At 41.2% G+C, this 18337-nt stretch overlaps 1 long non-coding RNA gene across 1 annotated transcript in view; it reads right to left on the bottom strand.

Moving 5' to 3' along the window:
- The window catches only part of LOC144086753 (uncharacterized), a 64583-nt gene that overhangs the window by 21653 nt on the left and 24593 nt on the right, over positions 1-18337 (bottom strand). Inside the window, exons 5-6 of the long non-coding RNA XR_013304569.1 lie at positions 17316-17371; positions 6836-7058 (exon numbers count right to left, since the gene is read on the bottom strand). This is a non-coding gene — a long non-coding RNA (uncharacterized LOC144086753). The remainder of the gene's footprint in view (positions 1-6835; positions 7059-17315; positions 17372-18337) is intronic.

The raw sequence follows: 18337 nt of genomic DNA, 5'->3' as shown, positions 1-18337 counted from the left end.
CATTTTTTTAGGGCGGTAAAAAAATAATGCAAAAAAAAACCAAGGTAACCATTCAATGACAAATCATGTATTTATATTCTAAAATAAGCCTTGATCTGTTTACAAATACTACATGATTATCTGTTACTATTATTAGGAGTGTCCAAACTATTTTCTCTGAAGGGCTTTTAGAAAAATACTTTCCCTTTCTTTTTTTAAACAGAGAATTGGAATCAGGTCCAAAATATCGTCCTGTCCTGGAAAAACTAACATTCATAAATGCCGTTTATTTTAAACCACATAACAGATCCTAACTTAGGGCCACACTCGATACTGTTCGATAGTCCAAAAATAGCTTGTTGGAGTCCAAAATATTAAACCTTAAGAGAGCAAATATGTGGGATGTGAATCAGGCCAAATGTTGTGATTTAGTCATTCAGTAAGCACGAAAGTCACCGACCAACAGTACAAGCCTGTGTTTTTAGACCAAATGTACATCTCGCAAAGCACAAAAATTGCAAGATGATTGCTCATTAATCACTTGGCTCTCCAGCCGGCATCTCAATAATAACCCAGGTTTGGCCACCTTTTTACATTTCAATGTTGTGATTGTTCTGTAATTGTGTTTCCTCCCCTGCAGCACAGTACCTCCTTTGAAGCGGGGAAAATGGAACCCTTTTTTTTCTTGAGGGGCCAGCTATTTTTGCAATAAAACTGCCCTGGTGTCATTGTATACACATGTTTATTGAGCAAACAGGCCATAAATCACTGCAGGGATTACCAAATACTCTTCCGCCTGAATCCAAGCGGTAAGTCCGCCCACTAATTATAAGCCACTGTACTTCTTTTGTGGGATTGATGTGTCATTATTTTAGCTGCGATAGGAATTTCAGATGTTTTAAGGGGTGGACCAAGAAAAAATGCCTGATCAGATACAGTAAATTACATACCTGTCAACCTCGGCCAATTGCTCTCCTTATTAATGATTGCAATTCCCCTAATAAAGAGATTGAAAAAAACGTACAAATGCAACACAGCACATATTTACTCACAGAGGGCTCACTTAAAGGTCTAAAATTTTCTCCAAAGTGGACGGCTGCCCATCAGTATGCACTAAATTCAAGATTTTGTAGATGTCGCTGTATGACGTTGACAAATTGACTGTCTGAATACATTGCTGACTGACACGCAAAAAAACATACTTTTTGTAAAAATTGTCTTCCCGTACGAAGGTTGCTATACGGCGTACACCATTTGAAATGATCAAAAAACATAAAATACGGGAAAAAAATACGTTGACAGGTATGAAATTACATGAAATGCCCCAAAATAAGCAGGAACTGACAAACAAACAAGAATTCTCCTGGAAAGTCCCTAAAAATCAATAGCAAATGATCCAAAATTCATCAGAAGTGACCCTTTAATTCACTTAAACTGGCTGTGGATGTTCATCTTTTAGTGCGTCCTATCCATTTTGACTGGGAGGGGTGAATTAACATTCTAGTGCCATTAATGATTGCAAGTAAGTTAACCTTTGGGCCAAAAATAAACTAGTCCGGCCCACATAAGATCTAGCTGGCATTAATGTGACTGTATTCTCACCCTCTTGCTACTGTGACTGTGAAATTGATACAAGATGAATAAAGTTATCCAATCTAATCTAATCTAATCTAATGTGGCCTGCGAACAGTACTGAGTTTGACAGCCCTGCTTTAAACAGTCCCATTTTAACTAATAATTTTTAAAAGCACTGCGGTAGTTTCTTTTTAATCATAACTTGAAGTAAAACACGGGAGTTCCTTGTTAATGACTAGAAAAGACATCTAAAGCAAGAATAATGACACCGTCTAGGAGCACTGACATCCTTAAGTTATTGCTGATGGAAGCTGGCGGCTAAATGGCAAAACATCAAATTGTTCATCTTTGTCCGGCTGCTGTTTGGGCTCCGACGTGCAATACAAGACCGATGCGTCTCGTGATACATGGCTACAGCCGCTCTAATTCCCTAACGTACACAAACCCTCATTAATGACTTGTTATTGAAAGAAAGGGAGCTCTCAGTATCTGTTAAACAAACACGAGCCCTCTTAATGAGCTCTGTCTCGGGAAAGCGAAGCGGTCGGTTCCCCCACCGCCAAGGCATTGTCCCCGAAACTGGAACTCTCAAAGCAAAGGGGGAGAATTCTTTTATATGTGTAGGCGCCGGCATGATTCCCATTTTTTTTTTCCCTGGTTTGTTGGGTCAAGAGTTATACTTTTGATTGATGAAAATGTGTCCGGAATGGCTGTGAGTGCTCTGGAACCTAGAGCCAATTCCACTGACTCACAACAGGAAATGAGAGCTTTAGGGGTAAGCAGTCGGGCGGCGTATTCACATGGCGGGTCGCGGACACATTGCACACCTAAAGCAGATGTGAGCGGAAAGGTTCCAATGATAATAATCGATGGATTAATGACCAAAAACAGCCTACTTGCCAAGAACTGTTTCTCACTCTCACCTATCTTCTCTTTCCCAATAAATTAATTCTTTGGATACCGCCAGATAATTCAAATGGTCTTTCTGTCTTTCTTTTGAAACAAATACTGTAATACTGCAGGTTAGACATCCTCAAAACAACATGGACGACTTTTTGAAATTAGCTTTTTGGCCAAAGAGAAATATTAGTCGAACTACTTTGAATATAGCAGAATTACTGTGAAAGCAAATTGAAATTACACCCGCAGATATGCCACTAATGTTTGAAAAGTGCTTAGATGGAAGAAAAAAAATATTGCTGCAATACACCAAATGCATTGTTTTGCACTTTCTCAATGGGCGGGATTAACAAAAGATTTTTCTCTGGGCCCAAATACTTTGTACATAAAACAATATTACACAGTAATGAACTGGGTTGCATGTGTTCTGCAGATTTGTTGATAAGTGAAGTATCTTAAAAATTATATCCCTAAACGCACTGTGTGACTGATTGGGGGCGTTAGAAAGGAACTTTTAATGTACCTTTAAGTTTGGTATTTACTTTTACTTAAGATAGTTGCAACCACTATCCTAAATGGGATTGAAGCTATTATAAAAGCTCCTAAATGTCTTTGATTTGGCTTTCTGAAGCCCGCAGATACCCAGAAAACGGACTAAATTCAAAGAAGACATTTAAAGTTTTCTTTGAGGGATAACCCTCCCAAGCAGAGACGGTTATTAGATAGCTGGGACGCAATTATTTAAGGGAGCGGCACAATACTGATCTCCATCAAACGATTTGCAGAAACCCCCACCCACATTCTCCACTAACACTTTCTAATCATAAATAATCATACACACGCAAAAAAATAAAAAGGCACTCAATTAGATTAGTCTCCCAAGTTGGGGCTTTTATAAGTGGGAAGCCATTCCTCTGGTCTATTGCTAACTATTAAGCTAAAGCATAATTGCTCTCTGGTGGGTTCATATCAGTTGCGAGCTCAGGGTTTTAACGGGCCTTATTAGGCCAGTTTCAAAGCGCCGCTGATTGAGCGTATTGAATTTAGACTGACGACTCCACTCGAGATTGAAATCATCCCAAGTCGTTGTACGGAGATTACATTGCCCGTGTTTTGATTAGCGGGGAACATGTTGGGAAATAATGATGTCTGGAGTCGGAGCCCAGAGTTGGCCAAATTTCAAGTTAAAAGTTTGCAAAAGCTTATGATGTCGCGGCATTTGATATCGGCGACCATTTGCATGTTAAGTTCCTAATAGCTGGCGCGGCGGCCGTGTGATCCATACCTCCTTCGTAACAAAATATTTTCGTTGAATTCTGTTCTACTCTTTAACGGTTTGATCTTACGGCGGTTTGTACACAATTTTCAATGAAAACTCCCACGCTAAAATTGAATTTGGTCATACAGTGCCATTCAAAAGGTTTATGGTCAGTGTAAACTGCTCTGTAACAAAGATAGGTCTTATTTTGAGACTGCTGTGTCTTAGTTTTTCCTTCCATTTCCCATCAAAGACCCCTTTAGGATTGTTCACTCGGAAAAAATGGCGAGACAGAAGTGATTCTGGAACACATGCCAACTGTTATTTTCCGATAAGAAAATGAATGAATCACTGATTCCTCTCCCCCGACCCCCCAGGTTTTTCTTCTCTTGGAATGCCAACCTGGATTGCCGCACGCGGGTTTTTCTCCTTGCCAGTGCAAGAAATTGCATTGACCTCTCCTATCTATTGCTTCCATATGCAGGCAGTTATCTCTCTTGCGAATGGAAATGAGAGCTGAAATTGCAACAAATGGGGCCGTGCCACTGAATGCAGATGTCCCAGGACCAAAGTGCACATGCCCGATTAAATTAACTTTAACCCCCGCGCCGACAGAACAGACATCTCTTGTACCAATGCCCCCCCCCCCTCGCCTCGTCGGCAATTACTTTGAGGAAAACTGTACGTCCACGCACGGCAAATAAGAAGCGAAGCCGTAGAGCGCCCGGCTCGAGCGCGGTTCAGCGTTACCCGCATAAGAGCGCTCCGGGGGCCCTTTGACGGGACACCTGTTTCTGGGGGTGTCGGAGGGGGTCGCCCTCTGAAAGGGACTGCGATGAGGCTCCGAGGAAAGTGGGGGCCTTCTCTGAGAGGCTACAGGTGTTTCCTCTGAGTGTCTGGGAAAGACAGAGCCTTGATAATATATGCAAATGGGAGCAAGATCTTCGTGCCCTTGATCAAGTCGCTATTTGCCCTTTGTGAATAATAAGAAAACCTTATAAAAGGGGCCTGACAGGTAATTTACTAAATTGGTTAAATGTTGCTGAGAGCCCGGAGTGTTAATATGCTTCCATTCAGCGCAGGCAGAGGTCAGCATCGGGTCTGATGAACCTATTCCACACTTGGCCTTTTGGGGTTTTTCGGAATCTAAGTGAGTGAACTAGCCTGGATCCGAGACGGAAACGTAGATAATCTAAAATCTTATGATTGTTGAAAGACCTGATGCTAAAAAACTGCAAGAATAAGCAAAATAATCCTAACGTTTAAGGTAGACGTGAACAGACAGATGCATTTTTTTTAACACGGAAGTCGTTCTGGCTTCTTGTATAATACTTTCGATATCCTTGGTCAATCTGCGCAAAATATTTTCTTACGAACAAAAGTGGGATAGCTGAATGTCTGTGAAATCCGCATTTTCTATCATAACACTGATCGGAATAAATTTTTGTCAACATAGCATTCTCTATGTCTGTCCGGTTTTTGCACACAAATATTACATCGATGCAAAAGGCAAGAAAAATGATAACAAACAGGTGCTAACTGATTTGGCAACGTCTGTTCACTGGCTAGGCTAATTAAGAACAGGTGACAGGCTGTTGCTTTAATCAAGTGGGGAAAGGGCAGCACACAGATTTTCGGCTTGTTAAAAGACCCCTTGTACACATGGACTTCATTATGGGGTTAAAAAAAATGTAGTCAGCAACAATTGTTGTCCTATCCTGCAGAATATTTTTCTCTCCTTGTGAGTCACAAGCTGCCTGATTCATTTGGCTGACTCGGTGTTGGTTCGATTCCCACTCGATGGCGGTACAATACAAATCACAGTTTTTTTTAATGTTTCGTGACAAAAACGTGTAACATTTCCACTTACCTCATTGTTTCCCATGTTTTCCTGATAAGTCAACACATCAAAACACAAAATGACCCTTGAAACTTAGCACAAAATACTCTTAACGGAGTACAATCTCGTTTACGAGATTTGCCTGGTGCTCGAATCGAGTTTTGACAAGACAAAGGAAACAAAAAAAGTTATGTTGCTTGGCCAGAAAGAACTGCTGGTGATTTATGAAGCACTCTGGAGGTTTAAAAGCGCATTCACACAAATGATTCCAACAATTCAGACAAATGAGCAAATAACTTCATGTTAGCCTTGACAGGGATGTATGACGATGTGGGCGATTTAGCGCGGGGGGCCGCCTCGTTCCCAATTTAAATGGAGTGATTCTTATGGCTTTTGGGCTCTACCAAGAAACTACATAGATCTTTTTTAAATTTTTTTTAAGTCAAATCTGTCTATGAAATATGAGTCTGGATTTGCAAGACTAGTAGTTGCTCTCACTTGACAAATCAATTGGATTCCCACATTTTGTTGGCAGTTGTTATTTTGTCAGACTATTGTTCCATTCACTGGAGAAGGAGCGAAATATTTCCATTTCATTTATTTATGTTTCCCTCTGTTGGTTGTTCACCTATGTTTTCATCTTATTTTAACTCCCACAGCAGACACGTTGGCTTTCTTTACCTAGAAAAAAGATGAGCTGCCATTGTTTTTTTTTCTGTATTCACAAGAGGGTTATGCAAAGCTGCTTTGGCTTTTAGCTCATCTTACTTAAAAATCATATCCTAAACTTGAACTTCCTGGAGGGAATATGCCATGTTTTTGTGTGTCTGTGTGTGTACAGAGAGGAAAAATATCTTAGCAGTCCAATGACCACCCAGTTTTAAGTTATAAACATCACAAATGGCAATCTTTGGAAATAGCTGCAAGTAGAAAATATACACTTTGTGGAATTTCGAAAACCAATCAATAGTGTTTGCTAGAAGTACTGCACTACAATTAAAATCGTCAAACTTCTGATCTATCATTTAATTAATTCATTATGACTACAACTTTTCAAATATGACTTAGCTTTGGTTCAGAAATGCATATTTATAGAACAGTGGATTCATTTCTGAATATTCAAAGTGCAAGTCTTGCATTAAATGTACTTCATTAACCTTATTAATGGACTTAAGTTCATCAATCTATCAGGTCAATGAGGAGTTCATATCAATCCTTGTGTGTCTCATAAATGGTTTCTGGCCTCTTAGCATCTATTAAAAGCGGGTGACATGAGGACTTACCGTCATGGCGGCTTGTCAGGCTGGAAAAATAGTAAGCAGTCTTTTTGGCCCGGTCATTGACACAGAGCAGGGAACAATTAAAGCTTGTTTTTTTTTCCTCGTCCTTTGGCTGTTAAGTCCGCACCTGTAGCCGAGCTCTCTGAAGCAAGGTCAGGCGTGGGAGTGTGAAGAGAACTTCACTTTGACCTTTTAACCTCTCACTTGCTTCCAATGGGTGAAAAGCCTGCAAAAAGGAAGACATAGCTTTACTATGTGGAAAAAAAGGGTGGAGACAATTCAAGTTTAAAGATAAAAGTTGATGTGCCTTAACAAAAAAGCTCCAGTTTTGTCTCATCTGTCTAAAGAACATTCTCATAGAAGTTTTTTTTTTAAACAAATTCCAGTCTTGCTAAATTACGATTTTTATAAACTCTGTTCTTCGGTACATACTAGTAACCAAAATCCGATTTTTAGCCCATTCTGCTTGAAACTGGGTTGCAGTTTTGCAATCTGAACATAAAGCATTCATTCATTTTCAATGCCAGTTATCCCTTACAAGGGTTGTGGGGGTGCTGGTGCCGATCCCAGCCAACTTTGTGTAGTAGACGGGGGACAACCTCAATTGGTCCCCAGCCAATCACAGGGTACGAGGAGGCAAAAAAACACAATCATACCAAGGGATAATATAGCATGCTTGTTTTTGGCATTGGGAGGAAACCCACACTACCCAAAGAAAACCCACACAGGCATGGAGAGTGCATGCAAAAATGTTGTCCTTGTGCGTGTTGTGGTAAAACAATGTCCAGATCTGTAATGTCCAAATTTTATATCTAGATATCAGTTTGCTTTTATCGTGTCAACCCGGAAAATGTATTTTCAGCATGATTTGTAACTAAAAATAAGCCTGGTAAAATTGGGCACTCATTCAAAATATGTCACGGACGGACAGACAAATGTGCTTCAGGTTTAGTGCGTTGAAACATTTGACCTCATCAGACGCAGTTCAGCAGTTGGACGTCTGCAACGCTGAGCTTCCTGTGGGTGTGATTGTGCTTCCTGTTTGGCTGCTCGTTGGCTAAAGTACTGCGTTGTGTGTGTTGCTGGCTGGCAGGCAGGCCGTAAAGCTGTCTTCACCGGAGCCGTGATTAATACAGCCATCATTTGTAAACGCTGCCTGCTCGCCGCGTCGGGCCCGGAGGCTGCGACGCGGCGGACCAATGTTTGCTTTTCCCAGCGCCCTCCCTTTCGTCCGCACGGGGTCAGCGGGAGAAAGAAGCGTTCTTTAATTTGACAATTAGCCAGTGCGCTCGTTTTCGTGGGGGAAGGATTGCCCTCATTAGCTGTAATTGTCTAATTGCCTTTCATCTCAATTGCGTGTAATTTTCACTTCACAAATAATAGAAATGTGCCGCTGTGTTATTTGTATATCCTGAAGGAGTGGGGGGAGGGCAGGCAAATTCTGCTGTCAGGTCTTGATGGAGAGATGGCTTTATTTTGGAGTGCTCACAACGGTTCTTAAGGCTGATTGTTTGTCAAGCGTGGGTTGAAAAAGTGATCGTGTCAGCACATGCTGAATAAATTGGAGTCTTCATGCAGATTAGTGCAACCGTTGGGGGTCATTTCATTTTCTCAATTCAGGGTGTGCCTACAAGGCTCCAGCACCCTCATGACCCTTGTAAGGATAAGCAGTACACAATGAATGAATACAGTATTCGTTCATTTAGCAATTTAGCACAGATTGATGTTTTTATCCCATGTAAGCAGTTGACCGGATAGTTTATGCAAAATAACTGGTCACCACATTTTTCAGATGATTTGGGCCTACAGGGTGGAAATTTCTGGGGCCAAAATAAAACATGATTTTGTTGCGCATCTGTAACAAAGACAGCACGGTCCAACGGATTGGATCGTCTGCGGCAACAGTTGTCAGATGCGATTGTCCGAATGCATTTAAAAGGGGGATTCCAGCACAAATCAAATGGAATTACGGAGTCATTGGGGATCTCCTGCAGGAGTGCGCACAAAGAAGTGTAATGAGTTTTGCATGTCCGTGTCAAGGAGTCTTCAATCTCGGAGCTCTGAATGGGAAATGCAGCCCATCTGTTGAACAAGGACTGGGGGATAGAGATGATTACACGACAGGATCATCTATTAGCACTGTCGTTGGGAATCCACCACGGACAAATTGGCTTGGGCGTGGGCCATCGAGATTGCAGTCTTTGAGACCATATGAAAAGGGCTGCCAAATATGATAGTTTCCTAAACTGTCAAATACACATTTTGCGTAAAAACTGTTACAAAATGGACCACGAAAGTTTAAAAAAATATATACAAAAGAAAAAACTAACATATACGTAAGACTGAGTACTTCTTAACTTGTTTTCTAGTGTCCAGCTACTCCATATTTATTATCATTTCATTTTTTGAACATATTTCAGCCTATATTTAAGGCTTGTCCTTCAAAATGTACCTGTTGAAAAGCTGGCATAATAAAAAATGAAGGGCCCTCAAAAGGGCCATGTGCAATTCCAGATTAATTTGTGCCACTTTGAGCACTTGTCAGCGCTGGTACTCATTTCTAATCTTGATTTAGTGTCATAAATCTTGGCCTACACAAAGGTAGGCTACAATCAAAGTGATTTCCACGCCATGACAAGCAAATCTTCCAATCACTTTGTAAGTGGGACGGGAAAAAAAAGCTCAATGAGTTACATTTATCTTATTTCCAGTCGCTGGATTTCACCTCTTTGTCATCTAATGAGCATAAACTGTCTCGCGCGCTAACGAGCTTCTGGCGGCTGTTGATTTGAATAACAACAACACAGGCATCGCGGAGAGGCAGCAAAGAACAAAGTCTCGTCTTCCTCGTTAGCCTCGCCGCTTGATTGTTCTCGTTCTCTGTGTGAAGACGCGTCCTAATATCATTGGCTAATCTGCCAGCCTCTCCTCCAGATGCCCCCATCGCCACTCGCTTTCATGTCTGACTGTCGTTCAAAGCCTCGCCGTTAATGTGATTTATTCCTGGCTGCTCAGGATTTTGTTCCTCCTAATTTGTTTGGCTTCGTTGGCGCGGGAGCGTGAATCGGAATCAAAGCCGCTCGCCTCGCGTTTTTTCTTCGTCAACTCCGCTAATGGCCTGCCTGCCAGAGCTTTGCCTACAGACGAACGAGGACCGCCGTCAGCCCAAATCACCTTTCCGTGCATTCGTCTTATCGTGCACAAGGCTAACCATGGATGAGTCAATGCCCAAACATCAACTTTGGCCAATTGCTCCCCTTATTAATGATTGCAATTCCCTTTATTATGCGATTAGAAGAAAAAAAAAACGTACAAATGCAACGCGGCACATATTTACCCACATAGGGCGCACGGAAAAGTCTAAAATTTTCTCCAAAGTAGACGGCTTTCTGACGCACTATATTTAAATAAGTAAAAAGGCGGGCGGGTGAATTGGAAATGCGCATATTATGCTTAAAGTACTTTTTAAAATCCCGTACAAAAGTTGTACACAATTTGAAATGATCAAAAAACGTATAAAATACGAGAAAAACATATAAGTTGACTGGTATGACATTGTGAATTTATGTCTGTGTCAAATTGGGTGTTTAAGTTTGCACCAAAGTTCACTGGTTTGTATTCACACTAGTGCAAAACTGACTTTTTTTGTTCAGACTAGACCCCAAAAAAGTGTTTGGTCGCCCTCGTGGGACCAGATCTGAACTCCATCGAAAACCGAATACACTACTATTATATTAGTTCAAGGAGCTAATCCAATACATTCCTATTGAATCAATTAATGTTTAAGAATGAAGTATTTTTTAAGAGTGTAAGTCTAACATTTTCTCCAAAATGGACAGGTCGCCCAATAAAACGGAGCATCTAATGTATGTGTTAAATACAGAAATTGAACCCCCAACCGAGACTACATTAATACTATTGGTAGACGGACTACTGGCTATTGGTCGCAAAAATACGCAAAGTTCCAAGAACTACGATTTTACTGTTTTACCATGCATACCATATTGCTAACACTAAATAAAGAGAGCTGAAATATGTCAAAGTCGATCTTTTCGCAAGCCATATAGTTTGGCACTTGGCAAAGACAGAAATGAGAAGAAAATAGCATCGACGCTCACATTCGACAGACGGCGCGGATGATTGTCATCTGTCCGTCATTTGGGCGAGGCGAGGCGCCCGCCGGATGCCGCGACGCATAATGCGACGGGACAGCGCCGTGACAGTGAGCCGTGACCTTCAGCTGCCAGACGCCGCCTTTCCGGGTTCCGGCGGGGGCCCCGACGCCGCTGATCAATGGGGGCATTGGCACCCGTCACGTCAGATCCGCTCGCCATCTATTTCCCGTCTCTTTTGTCACTGGGCCGGCATTTTCCTCCCGCTAGTCAATCACTCGCTTCCCGGCGCAAAAGTCACACGAATTCACCTTCAGGCTTTCTTGCACGTAAAGTTTTTTCTCGATCTTTCATCATCTCAAAGCCCGGGAATTGTTTACGGAGAATTTCCACCCAACTTAAACAATCGGCAGCCTTTTTCAGTTTTTGTTTGATGTTGCTGAAAGGAAATGCAAACCAGATAAGATTAAAAACAGAAAAGGAGGCCACTCGGCCAAGGGTTTCCAAACTATGGCCCGCGAGCCAACTGTGGCAAAGAAATTTATGGCAATATCCTGAAATATGGCTTGTACAATAAGCTTAAAGGCAGCTGTTTTACCGCCAATTTGACTCCCAGTCAAAATAATAGGATGTCTTTCGAAAATAGAAAAAAATATTTATTTTTTACTGGATCCTGATTCTCTACTGAAAGTGTTGGAATTTTTCTGAAGCGGCCTTGAGATAAAAAATCCCAACACCCCCTGCTTGAGATGCTAAATGCTCCAATTCCCTTCTCTCTCCCAGTTCCTCGGGCCACTTTCCCCTTTTGGTGAACCCAAAGCAGCTGCGTTAAAAGTAGATAACTGGCTCTCGCGGGAAAATTTCACCCGCGCCGTCCCTCTGGAGCCAATGAGGCTATTCCAGCTCTAAGTGGGCATGCTATTGTTTTGAACAGCGGAATTACGGAGAGATCTTCACGACTAGGTTCAGACCGCAGGTCTTCATGCACAATTCCGTTTTTTGGTCCTTTCTGGTCTTTTGGCGAGCCCGTTAAGACTGTCTTTTTTTTTCTATTTACTCGATTCAAGTATTACACACGCGCACTAGTTTGCAGAAATAATATTGACATTGTACGCTACGTTTATTTGGCGTACAAAATGAAAACCAGACATTCTCGATCTAATCCAAGGCTCGTTTTTTTTCTCCATTTTATTCATTTACGACTATAGTCAAGCCCACCCCCAGCCTAAAAAGCCTGTTGAAGCTAGACGCTAACAGTAATGCATGCCTCCCTCACTCTATACTTGCCGCCTAAATTCCGATTTGTGTTGAGAACGTAGCCGATTTCTGACAAAAGTGGCCGAAATCAGATTTAAAACCGTTACGAAAGTGACCCGGATCGGATTTAAAATCGGCCACTTCTACGCAAATGTAAAACCTGGATTTGGGTCACTTCGGACAGAACATTGGGTCTACCAAAGTATCCCTCCCTTATTGTTTTTTGGGGGGGTTTCAGCCCTGATCAGATTGGTCCAATTGTCGTCACGCCGGAGTTGCAAACAAGGAGCGATTTGGAAAAAGGCTGATAAAGGCAAGGGAAAAGAATCAAGCAAAGGGTTACAAACAGGCTAAAGCGAAGGTGGTGTGTCTGGCTACAATTAGTCAGTCTGCTGTGGTCCTAAGTCATACTGGAAATTGCCCCTTTAAGCGACGTATTTTGCCGCCTTTGTTCCCGTTTTCCAGCTCCAAAAATTCACTAGCTTGCACGAACAAGCAGCTGAAAGTGGCAGATTAAAACATTAAAGAAGTCATGGGAAATGTTTAAGTATGTAACTGATTAGTAATGTTTTGCCGTCAGGAAAAAAAGTCCAAAATCTGTTACTAGCGGAAAAGATTGCCTTTTTTTTGCTGAAAAAAAACAGTCAAGCGTATTTGTCAGACCAAGGAATGTGCTTTTGATTTTTGTCCCCCAAAAATAACAAAAAGGTGGCTTTATAAAAAGAAATTGCCCACTTTATGTGCAGTTTACGGCAGCGTCATTAGCCAAATCCTGTCTCGTTAGCTAACGCATGGCAGCATGCTCCATTAATGTGGCTTCGTTTAAGCAATCTCATTAGCCAAAGTGTTTTTATGAGAGGCGGTTACGATTGTTTAATGAAATAAGCGTTACGAGGGTGTTTGCAAACTCATAAAGAAATTGACTCTCATTTCCGCCGCTTTTAACAAGCTCCAAAAAGTGTTGATCATTAGGAGTCCCCAAAGTCTTTCGTAAAGGTCACAGATTTAGAACAGTTTTACACAAAGTAAAGGTGTCTTTATCTTGCGCTTTCTCGCCAGGGACGGCTGTTCAACCTTTTATACATTTAATTTATCACCACGTGTTTCTCATAGGCTTACAGCCTCCATATGTAGGTTTCTAATGATTAGCAAGCAGTCCAGGATAATTTGCTTTCTGCAAGTTATTTATGGCATAATATATCAGGATTAGGGCTCAGTATTTAAAAAAAAAAGGCCTTGTTAGAATTTGAAATTGCATTCCTGGCCCTAAACTGCAGACAACGGCATAAACCAAATATCCATGAAAAGTACAAAAGCACAAAATAACAAAGAAATTGCATTACCTGGAGGAAAAAAACTCCAGAAAACTTTTATTTTTAATAAATTGAATGTCGACAATAATTAAAGAAGCAAGTCATCCCAGATTATCAGCATTTTTTTTTTATTAGTCTACACTTTCAATCTTGCGTTAGGACGTCATGGTCAGAGTTACATGATCTCGACACACTTTTGTGAGCGTTGGGACGCTTAACATTGCTGATTACAAGACGGCGTGTCGGATTCTAATTGACAAATTAAACTAGCTTTGAAACACCACAGCGTGACCAAATCGACGCTGGGGCAAACCAAAGTGACGACGCACGGAGTAAAGAGACGCTCTAAGAAGAACATTTGTTTCGCAAAACGAGATGATTATGCAAAATCCCTGATCATTTTGTTCTTGGACCAAATCTGAGACAGTGGGAGGCTTTCCCACCCTCTGTTGCATCCGTTTCCATAACAACCGGCAACTACAACATTCCATTATGGGAATGATTAGTTATCTTTGGCGCGCGTCTTGGGTGTAATTGCGGCATCGTCACACACGTGTCGCTATGGCTCAATGGGGAGTTGAATTCGGTGTCACAGGTTTTATAAAGTCTGGCGCTTTGATGATGTTAACATGAGAATAATAACAGCGGTCAAGTTTGGCTCATGTGGTTACATGTCGTTTTGGCAGATCATTTGCCACTGCTACACCATTAAATTGGCCCAAATTGGAGCTCTTGCTGTAATTCGTGTGATTGTTACGCTGCACTTACAGCACCACGGACATAAGTATAGTTTTCAAAGCTCGACCCAAACATTATAATGTTAACATGTGGCTGTATGTTATTATTAATATAGTAACTGTACATCAACTTAGCAGAACTTTGCCATGTAATTGTCTTTTAGCAAACTTAGCTCCCGTAAAAAGAAATGAATAGTATTGAACAACATTGATACACGATTATCAAATGCAAAAGTTTAGGAAGGTAGGATTGTTTATGTTAAACAACATTGGAAAAATGCAAAATCTGTTGTAATGATTAGATATTATTTTGATATTTCTTTTCTATTCCACATGAAAAATATCATACAATACTACTGAATGGTATCACACTGCACTACCATTAAGTGACAAGGTGATTATTGTGTACTGTAAAAAGTTTTTTTACATGTCACTATTTATTATATGATATTGAAATCGATATATGTATTTGTTGTTTTTTTTGTACTACCATATAGTGACAAGGTGTTTATTCTGTACTGTAAAAAGTTTTTTTACATGTCACTATTTATTGTTAGTGATATTGTAATCGATATGTATTTGTTGTTTTTTAGGAGGGATGGGGGGTGCTGTGACCGGGAAAAAAACATTACATTTATACATTTTTAAAGTGTCCGTAGGTATGAGTGTGCGTGTGAATGTTTTTTTTGTGTCCTGGCAACCAAGAGTGTCCACCGCTTACTGTTAGCCGGGATAGGATCCGGCACCCCCGCGACTCTGATGAGGATAAGCGACATGGAAAAGCAGTGAAGGTTGTGTACGCGACGTGGAGCACTCCCAAATAAAAGTAAGAAATGGGCGCAGTCTGTAATTGGAGCACGGCTGACGTGAGTGCGCGTGACAGGCCAAATCCAATAGCAGCGGCGGGGCTGACAGGCCTGACATGAGTCTTGCCTCGCCGGCCCCCTTAATTATGCACAGCCCAGTGTTTCCCCCGCATCTTAATTGAATCACACTGTCTGAAACTTGTTACTTCCAATTTGTTGCACTTGATTTCTGACATGGATGCGGTTCCGTCATGAATTATGCAGACGGCGGGACCTTTTAATTGCCGGCGTTATTAAAACAAAACTAATTGCGGATGATTAAAATGTGGCGGGGAAGCCGACGGTTTTGGGGGACGCCACGGTTTGGCTCGTGCCAAACAATGATTGGCTGTCAGGACTGTCGGAGAGCTTGTGCTGTTGTTATTGGGACTGTCACCTTGACTGGAAGGCCACGCGGGGTCGGATGGTGGGACATGACGAGGGCGACGTGAGGGCGATGTATACTTTAGCCGGGGATGAGTCCTTCTATGTTTGTGGAATGCTAAATAATGACTAGAATTTAACAACTTTAAAGTCACACTACCACGTTAGGGTGCGCTTTACGGAACTGTCCACTAGGCCAGAATTTTTTTTACCAGAAATTCTCAAAACATGTCGTATAGAGAATGGATACAATAACAAGTAACCCTCTAAACGGGAGTAAAATATATCGATGTTAGATGGTTAGCATGCAAGCTAGCTGCATAGTCAAAAATGATAAACTGTATGTTTTTCCAGTGGTCATGCTCGATTAGAGACTGGAGGGTTGTAAATGGAAGATGGACAGCGTGGCTTCTCACTCAGTTGATAGTATTTGTATTCGGGTCATGTCATGCATGATGATAGGTTGAAGTCTAAGTAGTGTTTGACTTTTGGGATGCATCTTGATGACAGTATCATTCGTCTTCTAATTCCAATCTCACAAGTCTTTTCACTTCATTGATTTGCTCCTTACACATTCCCATTAGTTCTTCTTCCCGAAAGTGTCTGAATCTCCCGTTCACCGCGTCGAAAATGACTTTCAAATGGTTCGACTGATGCAGGCGTACAACGTTGAATTTCATTCTTTTCATGTGCATTGTCAGGCAAAAGTAATACGGCATTTGGATTAAATGTGGGGCTCTGAAAAGTCCAATAAATCAATATGGTCTGGAACATTTAAAAAATAAGAATTGCAAGGTGATGAGTGTTTCAGAGAACTTGAAATCCTTTGCAACTCTTTTGCTTGCTTCAAAACACTGATGTTCATTAAAAAATAATGTAACAAGGCACAAGTTTTAATTAAATAAATTGTTTGGGGGATAGATAATAAATTGAGAAAAAAGAGACGTTTTGGTCGCGAAAGTACGATACAAGACTTTCTGTTTCAAAAAATCCAAGTGGTGTTACGCAACAGGTTGTTTTCCACCTCACTTTTGAAGTAAAACTGCACTTATCTCGATGAAATCTAAAAATCTGTCAGCTCTCTTGCTTACATGATGAGCGATGGAACAAGTGAATTGTGCCCGCAGCTACACCTGACTTAAGGTGTGGATCCATCCTGGCAAATGTCTGGAAGTCATTACCACACGTGAGCAAGGACTCGCTTTGGTTTCATGAACGCTCAATCAATTCGATAGGACAGCCCAAGTGTCTCTCTGGCTGCCGCTCGGAGCACGTTTGCGGGCCCACGGGCTCCGCTAGGTTGCATTCAAAGGCCTCAGACAAAGAACAGACGTCTCACCTCGGAGCGAGCCGCTCGTCGTGATGGAAAAGAAAGACAGAACAACGGGAGGTATAAAGGTAGTGGAACAAAGGTTGCAAAAAGCAGTCGACTTTAAAAAAAAAATCACAAGCCATCACCAGAGGTGGAATGTCACAATGCACATTGTTCGTGCTTTGTTAATGTGCGAGAGTATATTTTTTTTAGGAAACTGAAGTTGACTTGAGTATTTATTTTTGGGATGTTTCTGTAGTTTGTGCATTTCTATTCTGTGTTTGGCAAAATTTACCACAAAGTGAGATTTTGGGCTAATTTCATGGCAGAGCACATTAATTATGACTTTTATGCAAAATGAGCATATTTCTAAACAAAGTTAGTGGTTGGAATATAAACATATTTGCCATAGTTAGTAAATCTTTATCTATTGCTGTTTTGAAAGGTTCCAATGAAGCACAAAGGCAAGAGATTTAATAACGATGGCACACCAAAAGTCCATTAAAAAAATGAAAGGGCTTACTAAATGAGTGCAGATCTTGATTCGTCTTCCTTTCTCCACTGCTTTGGCCCCGCCCACTAAAAAAAGAACACCAAATAGAAGTGGATTTCACAACCAGAATGCAGACTGAGTTAAAAAGACAAACATGCAAAGCAAGAAGTGACCTACTACAGATGTATTAAGGTATTTAAGTATAAGGTATTGCAGTGGTACTGTATTTTTATTTCTGTGGTTTCAGGATGACCGCCAAAGCGTATCTACAGAAATGACAATTAAGGTCACGTTCCATCCAAGTTAGGTGAAACAGGCGCTGTCAACCAGCAGGGAAGGAAAATGAACAACGACAGCATGTTCTATTTGATCCTCTTGGAAGTGGCGTGCCCACCAGAGACAGAGAGGGGGTCAAAATGGAGGCCAACTATACACCTCCACAGTCCTGTTTTGAAAGGAGCCGTCCCTGAGCCACTGCATTGGTTATTCCCACCTTGCCTTTGGTGGACTTTCTGTGTCCTCTCGCCAAAAAAACGCAATCATCTGCGAGCTCGTAAAGATGGATTGTAGTCTAGGAAATGACCTGGCACTCGACGCACGAAATATCGAATGGATCAAAGTGGGTTTTTTATCGCATTGCGTCACGGCCAACATTACAGACGACAGCGGTCATGTGTGGCTGTTTCTGATGCGCACTTAAAAGTGCTTTGACTCTAAAATGAGAGCAGACCATATTTTGAACCCAAATATATCTTAAAAAGTGACAGGAAAAGGCTTGAAAAAGAAAAATCTTTTTTTCTCAGATGCCTTGGCCACACCCACTAAAAATGATCGCCAATTCTGGTTGTGATGTCATAACCAGAATTGCTGTTGCATTGTTTTGGGTGGAATAACTAAGAAATGGTAAAAAGATGAGCTAGATTTGAGTGCCACATTTGTTTTTATTTAATGTATTTCGATTCTGGTTAACTTTTGCGCCTTTGTTTTCTACATTAAAAATTACTTCAGCTCATTTAATAACATGGTTAGCATCTCATTAAAAAAAAATCTCC

This window comes from Stigmatopora argus, chromosome 13 (assembly GCF_051989625.1).
Source record: "Stigmatopora argus isolate UIUO_Sarg chromosome 13, RoL_Sarg_1.0, whole genome shotgun sequence".
Lineage (NCBI taxonomy): Eukaryota > Metazoa > Chordata > Actinopteri > Syngnathiformes > Syngnathidae > Stigmatopora > Stigmatopora argus.
Note: the sequence above shows the minus strand (reverse complement) of the source record. Positions and strands in the feature narration are given on the sequence as shown.